General features: G+C 36.8%; 1 protein-coding gene and 1 pseudogene across 3 annotated transcripts in view; one reads left to right on the top strand and one right to left on the bottom strand.

Annotated features, from left to right (window-relative positions):
- Nucleotides 1-19,870, bottom strand: part of LOC149072109 (uncharacterized) — a 216,482-nt gene that overhangs the window by 62,593 nt on the left and 134,019 nt on the right. The gene's annotated exons all lie outside the window — the stretch shown is intronic.
- Nucleotides 14,924-15,986, top strand: LOC149072111 (uncharacterized; annotated as a pseudogene).

Here is a 19,870-nt window from a genome sequence, read left to right as displayed (position 1 = left end):
TGGCGATGTAGTTTTGATCCCTATTCGGTGGATTGTAACAAACCCCAACAATAAGCTTATGACGTCTTTTGTTCTCAAGTTCAACCCATATGGTTTCAATATCACTTCTCTGCACGTTACACTCTCTAGCCTTCAAACATGATTTCACGTATATCAACACTCCACCCCCTTTCCTATCAGATCTATTTCTCAAAAAAGTATCGTATCCGGAGATGTGTAAGAAAGATTCATCCCCATCGTTTGCCCAAGATTCTGTAATGGCTATAAGATCCAAGTCCTCCACAACTATCATAGTTTCTAAAAAATCTTTCTTGTTACCCAAGCTCCTGGCATTTATTAACACACATTTTAATTTGCCCGGTGGTTTGTTGTCAATCGAGAAGCCATCCAAGTCAGAGGTGGGTAATTCGTCAGTACTGTTGTGATTATCATTAACTAACCCGCATTCCCGACTATGTGGTCTGGGAGTAAAAAACCTGACCTAAGACTATCGTAAACCTCCCAGACCCCTCTCTTATTTAGATGGATCCCATCCGAACGAAGCCACCTATCGGTAAATGCGGGAAGCTCCAAGAACGTGACCCCAAGTGAGGAGCAAATGTCCTTCAGGCCTATATTGAATTGGTGGATCCTATTCCTATACCCCCTACTACCCCTTGGCAGCACTGGAATCACTGCCACATCTGAACCCCCCTCCCTAGCGGATAATAGTAAATCCCGGTATTCTGACAGAGACTCACTAATATTCGCTCCTACCTGATTTGTTCCCACCCACAGAATCACCCGCAAGGGCAACTTTCGGCGATGAAAAACGTCTCGAACGTTGCCAATCTTCCCCCCAGGAAGACAACAGCGCTCGAAACCCCGAAAATCCCTACACACTCGGTTCCCAAGTTCCCTAACCATAGAATCGCCGATGATTAAACCCCTATCACTATCCCCCTCTACCTCATCCACGACCACCCATTCGCCCTCTAAAATGTCGTTGTTCGTGGAGATTGCTTCTTCATCAACAGGTGGCTCGACGACCAGAGGGTCCGTTATAACCGGGCCCTCTAGCACCCTAACTTTTTCCCGTAAAGCTTCGACCTCGAGTTCCAGCCTTTTTCTATCCAAGCACCCTTTACAATTGAAACTATCAGCTACTATACCCCTAGACCAGGGAAACCTCCCGTCGCAAGCTCTACACAACACTAGTCGAGGTCGAGGCATACTAACACTATTGCTAAAGCTAGATAATAATAATAATACTTAACTATAGGAAAATGAGAAACGTTAACTGGAAATTAAAATAATGTAAAATACATTACTATGCAAAATATACGTAAGAGACTATACGAAAAAATTACGTAAAGTAGAATGCTCAGCACTAAATCACGAAGAATAAAATAAATATGTATATAAAGAATACAACACCCCTCTAAAAAAAGTATTAAGCTACGAAGTACAATTTATACTTATTAGAATTAGCTAACTATCTCAAAACACTAACACTACAACAATAGGCCCAAATGGAAGGAAAACAAAGTTATTGAGAGTACCCGGGAAAAAGTATACACTGTTTGCTAACACTAACGTCCAAAAACCTACGAACTTATATCAAAGAAGCGAGCGAACCTGGCGAAAAAACAACGAAAATGAAATGCGAACGAGAAAAATAAATATAAGTCGATTGAAAATACACAACGAAAATTTAAAATAAATGAGAGCAATATAATAAAAAAAAACCACTTATCTCATAATCCAACGTGCGCTAAAAAAAAAGAAAATCACCGCAGAATATGACCCAAAAATAAACAACACGCTAAGTAAAACTCACGAGAACGAAGAAAAACACAAAGAAAGACACAAAATGGCGCACTGGCGTGACGGATAATCCTACGGTAATCCCCCGGCAACGGTTTCGGATAAAACTTCTTCTATTGGTCGGTGAGCGGAGCGCGATAATAGCACGTCCGTTCCCAACGACGGCGAAGACGATTATCCTTAAGTTAGCTGAACTCGTATATATATATTTTACGAGCTAGAATTTCATCACCAAAACTTTCCTTTAACCTTTTAAGTGGTTTTTAAAGTTTTCCTGATCCGCGCATTATAATTGCCACATTGGAAATAAAAGCGTGTTAAGAACCCGAGATACTTCGGAGTGCCCGAAATAAAGCAGATCAAGTTTGACGAGATAACTCGGGATTGCTGCTGTAAAGGTTAAGAAATGCTCCATATATTTGCTCAGATAAATGATCACGAATGCTACCTGGTTACTAACGGCGATGGGATGAGATTTGCTGACAATTGTGATGCTTTCTTTTCGGGAGTTTAAATACGCAATTTTAATTTTTTTTTTTTTTTTTTTCAGTGCAAAACATTTGTCTTCGTCTTTTGGCCACAACATAATTCTCAATTCTTTGAACTCTTTAATGAATGCGTCACGCACGAGAATTGCGCCCAGCACTGTTAGTGCGAAATGTTGTAACCAAGAAGTGTTTTCAATAGGTTGAAGCACGCAGTCATTCAACGCGTTGAGACTCGTGCTAGACCATCTACTCGGAAGTAGGCCTATTCAATTGGGAGCGCACGGCCATGGGCGGAGATACGGGGGGGGGGGCAAGTGAGGGTGAAGTCGACTGATCTAATGCATTATATGTATAGATGAATAGACAACAGCATCATCTTGTTCCCCCCCCCCCCAGCAATAATGGGCGTGCCCCCCAGACTTCCAAGTCTATCTCCGCCTATGCGCACGGCAGAATTAGCGGCCTCCAAAATTATACTCTTGCAGGTAACATGACTAATCTGGTTCAGAATCAATGGTTTTCAATAGGACTGAAAAAACACACCTCCCTGGCTCATCGGATGTTTCATCTGCCACTATTAACGACTATCGGTTTATTTTTCAAATGCTCTCTATAGCATTTTTTTCCCGAAATTCCAAAAAGTTGTATATATATACAACTTTACAATAGTTACATCTAATACATTGTTAGGGGGGAAGAGGTGATGCTTGTGGTTTCCCTTTCAAGCACGCTCACAAGCACCGAGCACAGTTAGGACGTCTTCACTTCGAAAAGTGTAAGTTACCGACATTTCGCGAAAAAATAGTACACAAAATCAAATTTCTTCTTTTTTTTCCATAACTGGCGGATTTCATATTTATCACATTTATTTCGGAAATTTCGCATTTATCGCGGTTATTTCGTAAATACGAAATTTACGTATCCGTAGTCATTGTAACAAGTACTCGCATAAAATATCTGAAATTTCGAAAAAAGATTCTCACTTTCATCGGGAAAACAAAACACGTATACTGGGTGTCCTGTAAGTCCCAGAACGGCCTTTATCTCATCAATCATCCGTCGTAAAGGTATGATTCTAGTTTAAAAAATGCTCAACAGGCGTTCAAAAAATTACCCTATACCAGTTTTCAGAGTGAAAATTCCGTGTAACAAAATAAAAAATTTAAATTTTTATACTGTCCCCTGTACTCTAACTTCCAATAAAAAAGTTGTCCTGGTGCCAACAAAAAAAAAAATCCGTATTTCTAAATGCAATATTCACAGATATTCGAATTCGAAAAATGGAGGACATTTGGTAAAGAACAGTGTTAAATGAGGAAAAACTGCTTTACCCGGATTTAACGCTGTTCTTCCCCAAATTTTTTCCATTTTTCGAGTTCGAATCTCCGTGAATACTGCACTTAAAAACATGGAATTTTTTAGTTGGCATCAGGACAGACAGGGCAACAACTTTGTAATTGGAAGTTAGAGCAAACGGGGGGGGGGGACCGTATCTAAATTTATATTTTTTATTTTGTTACACACTGTAATTTTTTTACACACTAATCGGTAATTTTTGAACGCCTGTTGAGCATTTTTTATCTTGGAATCATACCTCTACGACTGACGGTTGATAAGATAAAGGCCGTGCTAGCATTTACAGGACACCCTGTATATAACAGAACAGTTTATAAGTATTTTCTTAGAAGTTTGATAAATTTCCTTGCATCTGAAACTTTGTGACGATTACGAATAGTATTCAATAAAATATAGAGAAACATTGTTAGTAATACTTTATTCACATTTAAACGAGACAAATCAAATGATTACAGACGTGCAACTTTGATCAGAGCAAACAACATTTTTATTTTTGGGTATAAAACCGCAAAGTGTTATTGCAAAGTGCACACACACACACACACGACAGGAAAAAAACTGGTTTACGCTTTTCTCGATTTCTTTTAGGGTTATACTATTTTTATTCAGTTCCAAAAAAGCCAAGTTGTAGGTTCGGTGAATTTGGCAGGATTTTGATGGGACGTCATCAATCTTTAAAGCACTATAACTCGTAAAATTATGGGTCAAATAAAAAAAACTGAAACACTTTTCCACATTAGTTTTTCACAAGGAATCACGTGTATAATTATTATGTGTGTGGTCGATAGTTACCTCCTTGTATATTGTCTCATTCGCTATACGCCAAATAAAAAAAGAGAAGTGGAAATAACGATTAAAAATTGTTTGAATTGTTCAAACAATTTTGAACTGTTCTTTAAAGAAATATACATGACTTTTCATAGATGATTCAGATGAGTTTTGGGAATTTAATAATGAATTATAAATCATTACTCGTTTCAAACATAATTTTGGTTATACGTTATGTGGTAACTGATCCCTGGAAAGGTAGTCAAATGGGGCTTTGTTGGATGCATGCTCAAAGAGAATGATGTTTAAATTTAAAAACAAAACGAATGGTTGAAAACTTCATGGAGACGTATAGCTATTCGTAATGTTCTTACATAAGTAGATGCTAATGAAAGAATTATTGAGGTTCTATATTTCTAGACTGGTACTTATTCAATGAATGGTTTTTACTGTTCTATATGCGTACAATATCTTCATCATATGACGATATAGGAAACACATACGCACAACGGGTATAGTGTGAAAAAGAAAGAGAGAGAGAGAGAGAGAGATTCGTTCACTCAATAGTTGAAAGAATAAGAAAAGTTCATCTCTTTCTTTCATGGGTGTTTTTGAGATACATACATAGTAATAATATATCCCATATTTTCCTAGCTCTCCGAATAATTGTAATTACTTATATATGTCTCAAATTTATTCGCAATCAGACCAATCCAGTAAATGTTACCATAAGAATAAACCGCTGCCAATTGGATCTTGATCAAGTTCATTATTAACTTCTGGACTGAACATTATCGATTTCGTGTTCACATATTCGGGATTTACTCACATACAGTATTATATTTATCACCTCTTATCAGATCATTTCCTTTCAGATATTCAAAATTTTAGCTGAATGAATGAATGACAACATTTTTTTTGATTCATACTTAGTTATGTTCCGAAAACTGTAAGCTGATGTACTCCGATACGATCTGCTTTCCCGATCGAAACAAAATTACCGATTAACTCTAGATGGTTATTTTTGGCAAATGCTACCAATGAAAGCCTTTTCTTTCTCATGCATATATTATTATTGTGTATTTTATTTTATAATTCATTCTTCATATTTCTGGTGTTCTATTTGAAATGAAATCAAAAGTCAGAACTGATTTCACGCGTATACAGGGAAATTATTCATATCATTCCCACGTTTATTTCTATCTATTATCATTGCGCTAAATACTTTATTTGGCTAGTGGATGAAAAAGTGAATTCAACAAATAACGAATGTTTAATTGCCAATTTCATCAAATTGCATTCATCTAATCACAATGTCGCTGAACACCGAATTAATTTAACCCTTTAAGTGGCACAGCAGAAATCAATAAAAACTCTTCAAAGTGCCACATCCTTTTTAAACATGTGAGCTAGCTTCCTTCAAATTTTCAGAAGGCGCAAACTAAGGGGTTTTGGGAAAATTATTCCATTCACATCCGCTTTACAAAACATCTGGCTGGCTAATGCTAAAATGAGATGCTTTCGAGGAGGCGAGATATCTCGTCAATGCCGCTTGAAGGGTTAACTGATCTGTTATATCTGATCAGCGGAATTGAATATTGAATGAAGAGCCAGCAGCAGAAGAGATAGCATATTCTTCAAAAATGGTTTATCTATTTTTCACAATATGACCCATAAATTTCATGAAACAGGACTAATTGAGAAGACACGTTATATGAAATATCAGTATCACTGCAAACAAACTGAAGCTGCAGTCCAACTAGCTCCTATTTTAATGCATTAAATGAAAAGTACTCAATGAATTGATACAGGTTATAAGGCTTCAAAAGAAAGGAAAGCTCTTCAAAAATACCCAGTAAAATGGAAAAAAGCCAACTACATGAAAATTTCGCCATTTTTTCCTTCAATGGATGCACGTATTGATTATTTTTAAAGAATTATAAACCATGGTTTTTTCAATAGTAACTGAATTTCAATGAAATTATAAAAAAGAAGGAATTTTATACAATATTATAAAAATTAGAAATTTTATTCAACCGATAAGTTGGCAAAACTTTAGTCTTTTTCATTTTGCCGAACCAATAGAACTGTAATCGATTTTCCTAGGCTGACGAACTCTTTCTGGTAGCGTGGTCAATTATCAGTATTGTCCGAGCAGTTTACGAGTACTTTTTCTTTGTACAACTCTGGAGGTCGTATTCTTCCGCTAACGATAGAACATATAGAAAATAAAATAAAACCATATACGACAGGTGAATGTGTGTTACTCTGTTTACGTTCGATATGAAAATGCGAATAATACCTTATCGAATCCACTTAATTAAGTCTTTCGACTTGTCACAAATACCTTAGCTAGGGTTGGATTTTCAGTAACGTAATCCTGTAAAAACTTTACATGAATTTCAATTGAATAATGTAGTTCTATTCATTTTTATCATCATTCCCGTTTTATTTTTAACTGCATTATAATCCACCTAAAGAGGCTTGCAGCATGGCCAAAAATAGGGTATGACTTTCAGCGTTGACAAGTGCTGGGGGTCGCTCATTTTAATTCAACCCATGTTTCACTTACCAGTTGAATGGTAAAATTATTCGGGATGCTCATCGAATTGAGGATTAAAATAAGAAGGTTGGCTTCATGCTTAAAAAAGTTTCTTCACGTTCTCTTAGAGCAGGGGCTCTTAGCCGACACCCAAAATCAACAACAGGATCAACTCATGGGTCTATTCGAATATAAAAAGGCTTATAAAATATTCCTAAATAATAAATTCTGGAATTATTTCTCTCGCAAACTCTGAATTTTTATTAATTTTAGAATTATTTCTCTCATTAATTTCGAATTTTTGCAATTATTTCTTTCATTGATTCTTGCATCATTTTCACCAATTCCTGCATCATCTTTTTCAATAAAAAAAATGTTTTTACTTATTCTGGAAGTACGTATTTCTTCAAATACAAATACAAATACAACGCCACAACAGACAAAATGCCCAACGAGGTGGCTGATAAAAAGCTTCAATCAATTTCAATTTTTTATCAACTCTGAACTTTCATTAATTTTCATTTCAGGTGTACATATTTTTGTGTAGATATTTTTCAGCATTCCTTTGCATTTTATAATAATGTTATAAATTTTTGAATACAGACGTTCTCCAAATTTCTTTAGAGAACCTTAAATAATATCCGGGTCCCCAGCACAAACCGTTGAGATGCCCCTGAAATTAGTGGCACAGCTACATATAGATTTTTAACCAGATTGTATGCGAATTAGTGCGACCCATCTCAGAAGTCTCTGCGACTCAAGTTTGGGTGACGAACATCAGTCCTAGAGTCATCCTTCTGCTTTTCTCAGGCTTAGTTTGTTCTGGCCTAAAGTATGCCGTACGGTTTTGGAGACTGACTATATCTTCAGAAAAATATATTATCTTTAGAGATATACAAGGTGCATCTTAGAGGCATACTTCCAATTAGTAAAAGTATCCAAATAAAGTGTAGACTTCAAACACGTCATTCATGCTGCAAGGGGTTGTACAGTTATTAGAATTAAAAAAAACTTTATTTTGTCATCCTGTCCTGAAAATTCCAATTAGAAATTTATTGCTCAATCTCTCTTGAGTCACACAAAAGCATTCCACGTTTCCAAGTGCAATACGGCGAGATATTTGAATTTCAAAATCGTAGAAAAATTGTTAAAGAACAGAATAAACTAATGAACAACACTTAATAATAAAATATTAAAATATCTCAGCGAATATTGCCCTTAAAAACGTGGAACTTTTTTGTTGGCCTCAAGAAGGACATGCAAAAAACTTGTAATTGAGTTTTAAAGATACGGAGTACGTATAAGTTAATTTTTTTCATTTTAATAACTATACAACACCTTGCAATGTGAATGGCGTATCTGAGGTCCATACGTTATATAGATACCTTTTAGCATTGGAAGCATTTTAGCCTCTAGGGTCAACGGTTCGCCAGTAATTTGCGGTGCGAGTTGTTAGCTATGCAGCCTGTATATACACTGCTGGCCAGCCAAATTGCAACACCAAGAAAGACAAGAGATATCGCAACAATATTTATTTTGTAGATAACATGTTGACCAAGCATCAAATGATTAAATTTATAGACTTCTGTGAAGTGTGGTTCCTGCCAAAATCAGTAGCTAGAGTAGCCGCCATTGTTGGAGATCACCGCTGCCACACGCCTCGGCATTGATTCAAAGAGACTTTGGATGTGTTCTTGGGGTACAGCAGACCAAGCAGCTTCCACGCGTTGCCAAAGTTGATCTGGTGTGGCAGCTGGGGATGTAATCTGGGTCAATCGTTGAGCAACCATGGACCACATGTTTTCTATCGGCGAAAGATCCGGAGAGCGAGCTGGCCAGGGAAGCAATTCAATCTGGCGATTGACGAAGAACCTTTGGACAATGCGTGCCACGTGTGGTCGCGCATTATCCTGTTGAAATATGGCTGTGGGCAAGCCCTGAAGGTAAGGAAGGACAACTGGCTCCAACACCTCGGAGATGTAGCGCTGGCTTTTTAAAGTACCGGCAATGCGTACTAGAGGAGTGCGAGAGTGATATCCAATACCGCCCCATACCATAATACCCGGTGCAGGACCAGTGTGGCGGTGCATAACGCAGCTGTTCAGCATCCTCTCTCCACGGTGTCTCCAGACTCGAATCCGACCATCGTGGTGTTGCAGACAGAAGCGTGACTCGTCAGTAAAGACAATTTCATTCCATTGTGCCGTCCACATCCTTCTTTCATCGCACCATTGGCGGCGGAGACGTCTGTGGTTCTGCGTCAAGGGTAGACGAAGCAATGGACGTCTTGCGGACAGACCACTCTGCTGTAAACGGCGTCGAATGGTACGCGCAGACACTGGATGATGCGGTACAGACTGAATGTGCTGTGCTATGGTTCGTGATGTGGCTGAGCGATCCGTCACTGCCATACGCACAATACGCCTGTCATCACGTGAAGTGGTGCACTGAGGTGGATGCGATCGAACACGTCGGTCCATCGTACCCTCCTGCATTCAACGATCACATATCCGCATTACAGTTGTTTGGTTTCGTCCAACACGACTACCGATTTCCCTGAAAGATAATCCACAATCTCGGTAAGCCACTATCCTTCCTCCGTCGAACTCGGATACTTGATCAAAAGATGATCGCTGTTTTCTACGAGGCATAATTGATCGTTTTTTTGAAAAAACCACAAGAAAAACACAATTGCCGTACTTCAAATCGTCGAAATCTCCGAGCCTTAAATAGCGCTTTGAAGTGGCGCCACAGGCGCGCGTGATGTGCGTCTGCGCTGAAATTCTAATCATTTGCACATCTCACCTCCGCTAATGCATGTTGTAAATTTCATATTATTTGCATGCTTCCTTCAGGGTGTTGCATTTACGGTGGCCAGCAGTGTACTTGGTTGAACGAGGGCAGAGAAGCTACTAGAATACCAGTGAGTATGCAGGGAGGACTTGAGCTATGAAGAGAGAGATTCGGTGTTTTAATACTTTTTTTTGGAAGAACGTAGGCGTCGGGGAGATATCGTCCCCTACCATGTCAGAAGCACGTATGTGCAAATTTCCACTTTTTGGATTTATCAACTGGATGGATCCCTTATTTTGGTATCTAAGATTTTCTAGAGAGGCGAATGTTCAACCCCTATTGGAACAGATGTTGCAAAGCATTTTAGGAAAATCACTCTCATAGAGTAACATGGGTATAATAAACATTCAAACGTGATTTCTCAAGTTATGGGAATTTATGTTCGACGATATCGTCGAAATGATGAATATGTTCGAAATTATAAAGAATTAGGCAAAATGAATAGTAAAGGAAACCAACATATCAAAATAGTAACGGGTGACTACAATGCTAGAATTGGAGAGAGAAATGGTGAAAGCTCAGTTGAAAGTAATCTCACGACAGAAAAACCTACTCGTCGAATTTGCAGAGAGAGAACAGTTATGCATCATAAATTCATTTTTGAAGAAGAAACCCCAAAGAAAGTGAAGGTGGAGAAGACCAACTACTTCACCAAACACGATCTCTGGCCATATCGCTATATTTCAATTTACTGCCATTAATGAGATAGGTTGGAAATGAAAGCGCTGTCTGTCGGTGGTCGCCTCAAGTTCGCGCGCGTGCGCGTTAGGGAAAATATCTTTATCTATAACCTCCCTTAAGTTCGAACCCCGGACCGTGACAGCAACCTTCACGGTGATAGACGGGCATCTTACCACCACATCACTCGGGCGTTGGAGAAGCCCGACTGGAACAACAAGTGAGATAGACCACATCCTATCTAATAAGAAGCATAAGACTACAGGGTTCTCAACAAATTCAATACAGGAAGCGATTATCGACTGGTGAGATGTAGAATAGTGCTTAACACTAGAATGGAAAGAGCAAAACTCATCAAAAATACAAGAACTGTCACCGATATGGCAAATATTCAAAAACATAGATATAAATTCCAGTTAGAGCTGAAGAATCGATTTGATTTGTTATCTAACACCACTGAAGATCGACAAGATGTCCTCACGATGAACTGAACTTTAACCACTACCCTAAAAGAAGTAGCAAAAAAGTCGCGCTGGAGAAAAAGAAATCAAACCGATGAAGAAAATAACAGAAGAAACAAAGAAACTGATGAAAGACCGGAAAGAACGACAGAAGCGACAGAAAATAAATGACTTGGATAAGAAGCCACACAAAGGTATATTATATCATGGAAAGAATTAAACGTCTAAAATGGAAATGGGCTGAACATATTGCCAGAAGACAGGACAACAGATAGACTACAAGTATTCTGGATTGGTACCCTGGGGTTAAACGTTCGCGAAGGTGTCCCCATACAAGATGGATGGACGGGATCAGAAAAGTGGCTGGAGTCAACTGGATGGTTAAAGCATCAGACAGAGCACAGAATGAAAAAATTTAGAGGCGACCTTAACCCAGAAGTTGATTGAAAATTGTTGTTGTTGATGATGAGGATATCCGAATTAGTCCATATCGCTTAATGTGATCACATTGGGACTCGGAGATTCTGAAAACAATAACCGGATGACAACAATATCCAAAAAGTTCCGTTTGCAAGTACGATGACATTACATTCAGGTTGGTAGAACGGGATGCATGGTAAACGGTTATTGGTAAAACCGGACGGGGCTCTGTTATTCTTTCCCACATAATTCAAGAAATAGATCCCTTGCGGAAGTTTCTCGGGAAAAGAAATTCGAATCTGGTCAACCGAAAGCAATTAGTATACAAAAGTATGGCTTTTTTGCCATAAATTTGTTTAGGAAGGCCGTTGTAAAAACAGCTCTACACGTATATAGATCACAGCGAATACTATGGACTGATTGAGTACGGAAGTGTTTGCCAACATAAGAGGAGGGAGGAGAACAGCTCCTAGCCCAGGCCCATCATTTGGAGGGGGGTCGGAGAGCCCTTGTCCCCCCCCGGCTTTTGAAAATATACTAAAAATGGTATATATGTATACAAATATATAAAAAAATATACAAAATGAACATTATAAAAATTTAAAATTTGTCAAAACTCACCAATACCAGCGCAATAGGCAGCTGTAATATGCAGTGTAGTGAAAAAACATTGAAAAATTTTATACATTTTTTTACAAATGAAAAAAGAAAACAAATTAATTATGTGAACTGGAAAGCAAAAAATGAAAATTTGAAAAGGAAAAAAATATAGAAGAATTCAAAACTGAGAAATATTAAACAGCAAAACGGTTTTCAGGAACATTTGTATTTTCTCAACTATCTCGCACCAAACATATCTGTAATAATGCCAATGATTTTCAAAATGCATTAATCTCAAAAAAATCTTTATATGCAACGGGTTTCCTCCTTACACCTTGGACTTACTTCCTCCTCACACCAATAACTATAACTGTTCACTTTGAACACAACCCGCGTAGGATTAACACATGGTATGCACTTGTACCTTATGCATCTATTTTTCTATTTTATATTTTTTATATATTTTTATATTGACTGCCACTTGGCTATTTCATAAATTTGACAAAAAAAACATTTGTTTTTGGCTTTGATTTTTGAATTCAAATGTACTTCAGCAGAACGTCGGGGGATCGAGCATCTATTCAGGCTATGAATGCCAGGATATGCTCTCAGAAACTTTCTGTGTTAAGCCAATGTCAGGATGTTCCGCCCCCCCCCCCCCTGATGAGAGCCCTAAACATTGGTTATAACTTTTTTAAATTTTGAATTCTTTTTGAATTTCTCATTTTTGAATTCTATATTTTTTTCCTTTTGAAATTTTCATTTTTTGCTTTCCAGTTCACATAATTAATTTGTTTTCTTTTTTCATATATAGAAAATTATATTTTTCAATATACAAATATATACATATACATACATTGAGTACATGTTCTTTGCCCCCCCCCCCCCGGAAAAAGTTGAAATGACGGCCCTGTCCTAGCCTCCTACATAGTCTTGCAGCCTGATAATGACAACTTACAGGGGAAAAGTTAAGTTTGGTTAAACCTTTGCTTCAGAATGCCCAAAAGAACTTTCTACGGAAATAAATTTGATGGCATTATCCGAAGTTTCGGTAACAAAAAACAAGTTTTTTCCCATGTTATGGTATTGGTCTCTCTCGTTCCTCGCAAAAGTGATAACAATACCCGAATGATAACATTTCCGTGATTCTAATAAGCGGCGTCGACTGTATTTAACATCTTAAATGTGAATGATATGATGAACCATGAAATATTATTACGCCGCCATTCATATGCTTCGACTCGGGAACATCAATTCCAGTTGATTACGGAATCACCTGCTTATATCTCTTCGTTAAGACAGAGCGACGAGCCATGTCCTGGCTAGGAAGGGAGGAGATTGATTATGGACATTCTAGGATGTTGCGTCGCAGGGAGTTTTTTCTATAAGAGTTGTAACTGCATGGAATATCTTGCCTTCAGTTGTCATGAACTCCTCCACCATCTACAACTTTAAAATACGATATGACAAGCTTGGTAGGTAATCAATCTATATCCTAACGAATGACAAATATATTTTTATGGGCTCTATATAGGTGAAAGGATTATGAGATAAGTTTTAATTTATTTTATTATTCCAATTTAAAAAAAAACGATTGAAACCTGAAACATATTTTTATGAAATTTGGATTCTTGTCGTTGCAGGCAAATGCATATTATTTAAAGTCAAATATCATGTCAGAAAAGAAGGGTATTAAAAAAGATATTAGTGAGATGGGGAAATATGAAATAGTCGGGTAATATGGAAGACAGAACACAAAATGAAAAAAAAAAACACAGAATAATGAATGCTAAGTTATTTTCATTATTTTTGAGTTTATTAGTTATTTATTTTAGTTATTTTTCATTAATTTTGCGTTTCAGAGTTTTTGATGTTGGATTCGTAGGTGAACTGCTTTGAATAATTGGAATATTTTGCAATGTTTCAAGTATTGAAACTGATATTGCTCAATCTTACTATCAACTACTTTACAATAACAAAAAGTTTTCAAATGGCATGCGGTTTATGAAAACTTCATAATTTTTTATTTTCAAGCCAATCGAAGCTGGTGATAAATCACCGAAACATAATAATTTTCATTCTGAATATTAAATTTCAAAATATGGAAGTTTTTGCAAGTCAGTTTGCAAGTGTAGAACAGGTTCTACAATTTCACTACTTGAAATTGTATTTTATAAGTCCTTCAAAAAATTATTACATATTAAGAAAACGCATGTTATTTGAAAACGTCTTTTATTATATAATTGAAGGTATACTTCTGAAGTAAACGATTGCAAAGCTAGTCCTATGAACAAATAATTATCATCATGTACATAATAACGTGATATTCACATGTTCCCAAGAGATCGATCTGATCTGTCAAGGGAATTTGTTGGTGTTAGTAGACGTAGTAGACTATATAATATATATACACACAATCAGTAATTATCACAAAAATTAGAAACTTTGCCTGGTTTTAATTTATACAAAAATTGCCACGTTTTCAAGACAAATAAATTCAATTGGTCGAATGGTCGACGCGTTTCGGCTCTTCAATGGAGAGCCGTCATCAGGACCTCGTGGTCAGAATTCACACGAATCAGTCGTGGAGGGGTGATGTTTATGTCTGGTCGTCCGAAGAGTTCGCCTTTGTATTTGCTGCGTCCAAGTAGTCTTTGGATGCGAATTGGGGAGCCATCTGTTGCAAAGTGTTGGAAGTTTTGTCACGACTGAGGTTAAATTTATCGACCAATTGAATTTATTTGTCTTGAAAACGTGGCAATTTTTGTATAAATTAGTAATTATTTGAAGAACAAAAGAATACAAGAGATGAAGTTTATGCAAGAGTGAAATACAACCTATGCAGTAGGTCGTCATCGGGGGGGGGGGGTAACCCCATGCCTGGTTCGAAAAGAGTAGGCACTTAGAGTCTCAACCAAAATACGTTCTCTTTCAACAAACAATTCTTTCGTATGACTGAAGGCCTTGCCATGGGAAACCCTCTCAGTCCTGTACTTAGTGACATCTACATGCACTATTTTGAAACAAAACTCTTCCGTGAAATTCGTTTTCCTTTTTATGTCAGATATGTTGATGATTGCTTCGTTCTTCTTCACCGTAACGCTAACATTGACCATATTCTAAATACTCTCAATTCCATTGACCCTTGCATTCAATTCACTATAGAGGAAGAAAACAATAACCAAATTGCATTCCTGGACGTATTGGTCACTCGCCATGAACGAACTTTCTCTACCACTGTATTTCGCAAACCGTTTGCTGTTTCTCTACCCCCTCACAACCTCTCTGCGCATCGTCCATCACAAAAGTTTGCCTCGTTCTACACATACGTGAAGCGAGCCATTAATATCTGCTTTTCGCCGACGTTACTCGATGCTGAACTGAATATCCTTATAGCAATGGCAGTCGATCGTGGCTACCGTAACTCTCTCATTGATAATCTACACAGCAAACTGATTAAAAACACTTCAAAAACCAAGCCTAAACCTGAACAAAAAAACTTGATCATTTTGCCTTTCTTCCCAAAAACCAGCCAACGCATCGCTAAAATCCTTCGGAAATACAATTTTTCTGTGGTTTTCACCCCCGTCAATAAACTTCGTTTCTCTCAAGTAAAAGATCCCATTGACACACTCAACAACTGGGGCATCTACAGCATTTCATGCCAATGCGGATTATCATTTATATAGGCCAAACTAAACGTGCCCTAAAATACCGTTTAAATGAGCATAGAAGATACGTAAGCAACCAAGACCTTAACCGCGCATCCATAGCCCAACACTGCTGGTCCTTTGACCATAAATTTGACTTCTCTTCTGCCAATATCATCCAAAAATGTCGCTCACCGTCTGACTTGAATTTCTTCGAATCATTCCACATCAACAAAAACACAAACCAGTTGGTCAACGACCTATCTAGCACACCACCCTTCTCAAAAATCTGGCAACAGTTTCTACAATAATTATTCTTCTCCATCAGCATCACTATCACGTTCTCGGTTGTGATTGGCTCCGCCATTTTTCTTCTTTTTTCCGTCCTCTTGCTCTTTTGTTGCCGGTTCATTTTGAATTTGACTCTTGTCTACAACAGCGAGTAACTCCCGCTATAAGGAGTTTCAATATTTTTCTTTCTTCTTTGTTTCTGCTACTGATGAAGGAACTTCATATAGTTCCGAAACGCGTATAACCGTGTTATTTTTGGAATTTTGGGTTAATCTAACGTCGATTATTCAATTGTATTATCAAACCCAAAAGGTAATTCATTTCTATTTCTACCTAGAGTAGTACCTAATTGCACTAAAAATGTCAACCCTTGTTTCCCAGACGCCTGCCTTCTCAAAAACATGTTGAACGAAAAGAATGGAATGAAAAGTGAGTTTTAATTAAATTTTTGTATGTATTTTGCATGTAATATTATTATACATACATATACCAAATGTGAGTATTTCACGTTTCTGGAATAAGATATTACATTACCTTAATTATACCAGAATTAATTAGTTATTTTTAATTGGTAATTTTTCTATTCTAGAAAAGTTCAGCCCCAATTCTGAAGTTCATGCACTGTAAGTTTCTAGAACTATGGTTTCAAAAGATGAAACCTTGGCATTTTCGGCATTTATTTCAAGAAAAACTGTAATTGTGTGTGTGCGTATGTGCGGAAATATATAATTAATTAAATGTAATTTCATAAAGAAATACAAACCTTAAGTGTAAAATCTACCATTAAGGATGAAGAAAACTGCTGAAACATCTTTATAGGAATTTGAAATTATGCAATTCGATGGGATGAGACTCAAAAAAAAAAAAAATTAAATGGCGTAAAATGTGAACAAATCTCCGCAACGGGGATTTGACTTGCGACTGAATGCATTGGTGGAAGCCGAGTAAAGAGATTCGTCAAGGCGAGATCGTTCGTTGAGTTTCCTGCTGGTAAGTGATGACCATTGAAATGCGTAGCAACATTCACGGAAATTCTTTATTTAGATGTAACACCGTTTTCTTTAGAGGAATTCGTATCATTTCTTGCAGATTCCAGCTTCGTGCCTAACATTTCAAGTACGAGAACAATAAAACCGGCAGAGATTTTAGAGTCACTGCTTGTTGTCAAAAGCATCGAAACACCTTTGAAAAGGACCCTCTGCAAAGAAGAATCACGTTTAGATCTCTCTTTTCAAAATCTCTAAGTAATCCTGGCGCGTACTTCCTCCAAATCGGAACATAAGAAAAGTGGAACAAAAGAACCTTTGCCGAATCGGTGCATTCTATGATTCGAATTCCGGTCTAAACCTTCGATACTATAGAAAAACATTCGGAAAACTGGATGGGTCTAACACCAATAACAAAAATCTTTCATCTTATCTGGTCTGTAACTCTCTTTCCGTAAAGAATTCCAAATAACTAAGAAAATAAAAAATAAATAAACGCCTGATAGAATAAGAAAAAAAAACTGGTCATGCTAAAGCAAATTCTTTGGATCTCTCGAAGAACATTCGAAACCTCATAAAAATTCTAGTCGAGATAAGAAGACTTTATAGAATTAAATTCATGAATGGCAGCTTTTATTTCAATTCAACACATTCAAGTTACGATTCTTTCATAGGCTCTCCTTTCTTCTCATTATTTATATTGGTTTCTTTTTTGAAAAATCAATTAGAACCACCTTTTGGATAAGGTAGCTTCTGAGAATATCGTATAATTTATTCGAGTAAAGGTTTTGCATACCAAACACGTGAACGTATGTATGCATGGAATATTTTTTTAATGTGTAACGTATTTCCAAGAGATATTCACGATCTATCCAGGGAATTTGTTAGTGTGTTAGTAGACATCCATGCCCGAACCGGGATTCGAACCCAGACCTGTACAGTCAGAAGCTAGCTTCCTAACCACTGGACCGCCAGGTAACAAACGCTACATCGCAAACATCATTTGCAATGTAAAAAATTACATTTACATTGCAAACTGCCAAATGAGTTGCTCAAAAATTCTATTCCAAATGCCGAATTCTTTTACGAGAGCTTTGAAAAAATTGACTTCCGAGAATAGATAAAATCACGAGGAAAGAGTTTGGTGTTTTCTTTTGTTGCTCGTTTTTGCCGCTTATTATGTATTAGAATGTGTTAATCAGACTAGTACGTGAAGTTCAACACTAGACCACTACTACTTCAGCGTGCATGCTCCTTGTACACATTCCTCTGCGGAATTCAACCCTAGAGGGATATACAAAGCACTTAAGTAGCTTCTATAACTTTTACACCGTGTTATTTTTCCTCTAAGAGACATGTTTGATCTGAGTTCACAGTTTCCATAAAGCTGGAGGTAAAAATCATACGCGAACGTATTATCGATTTGTTGGAATACACCTGTAACCACTGTAGCAAAATGACAGGAAAACAGTAGTTTAAAAGGAATAGCATGTTTGAAATTCAGAATAAATGTACTAATTATTACTATATTATTGGATTAAATTTCAATTTTTTGGCGCAAGGACCATCTAGATCAAGGTGCGCCAATTATTACTATTATTAAATATATCCCAAAAGTGTATAGATGACACGGTAGAGCTGTTTGTTAAAGATTCTGGATTCTCGATATTTTATGCAACATTGACTACTAACGACGCTAATTTGTTGTTGTGAATAAATGATCTTCCACGATGATGAGATACATTTCTAGCGGAACATACAAGTGAATGTCTAAATTCAGTTGGAATTCGAGACTATAATACAGTAGTCGATAAATTAATTCTAAAGTGAAAAATAAAAGCTACTATTTGCATTCACGTCTTTTCATCTTTCCAAAAAGAAACACTTCCAAATCAATTTTTTTCCATGTTTTCCCCAAACAAAAAGTGCAATCAAAACAGAAAGGGGATTTTTTTTATTATTCGATAATCTTGATGGAATCCGCCAATCAAACCACTTCGTTTTGATGCCTTTAACAGAAAACAAAATTTTAACATGTCATTAATAACGTTCGAACAAGCGGGCTTCAAAAGAATGAGTAACGTGACAGATATTGAAAATTCAACTAATTTAGCAATAGCATTAATTCAAGTAAGCTCGATTTCTTGCTCTTTTGGGAAAAGGATAACGTAAAAAAAACTTATGATAAGTTCATTCAGAGTAGTAAATGATTTTATATCGTGCGGTGAAGTCGTAAAAAGAAGCATGATAGCTCAACATTTATCAGATGTTTGTCTCGGACCGCAGGGATGTCACGAACGGTTAAACTGCTATTTAAAAAAATATATGAAATAAATAAAATAGATTAGAAGAAAGTTGAAATATTTGAGTCGAGGAGGAGTTATCGGAAAGGCGAAATGTGCATGTGTTGATGTTATCAGAAGCGCTATTTAAACGCGTACCGGAAATTCTCCTTGGCACGCTATTTCGTGGTTATCCACCGCAAAATACGAGAAAAAATATATTCTGAGAGATTTATTTAGATATAACTGTTCGAAGAAGATTCCGTTCAGATGGGTACAAAAGATAAAGACAAACACGTTGTTCAAGAGAAGAGCAACTAACGATTCTCACATTTTTGAAATTTTCCAAACTAAAAGGTTTTTGTGTCTCAAGAGTTTAAAATCAATCGTAATTTTCAATTCACGTCTCCATCAAGAACGTAAGTCTTGTCAAAATCCTTTATATATGGTTCAAAAAATGTTTCTGTAAATAAGATTTCATTTTCGTGGCACTATGTTGCTCTAATTGAACCGAATTGCCAGAACTTTTACAGTTGTTAGGGTTTTTAAATGTCACATTTTAATCAATTTTGCATTGATAAATACGGTATCTAATTTAACATCGAATATTAGAACACCGTTTTACAGTAATATACTCTGAAACAGCTAGAAATATCTAAAACACCAGCAATACATTTCTATGATTTGGG

Source organism: Pholcus phalangioides, unplaced genomic scaffold (assembly GCF_987345545.1).
Source record: "Pholcus phalangioides strain wild (caught in Gottingen) unplaced genomic scaffold, Ppha-v1.0 ptg000017l_1, whole genome shotgun sequence".
NCBI classification, from domain to species: domain Eukaryota; kingdom Metazoa; phylum Arthropoda; class Arachnida; order Araneae; family Pholcidae; genus Pholcus; species Pholcus phalangioides.
The sequence above is the reverse complement of the archived record's forward strand: the minus strand, read 5'-3'. Positions and strand labels throughout refer to the sequence as shown.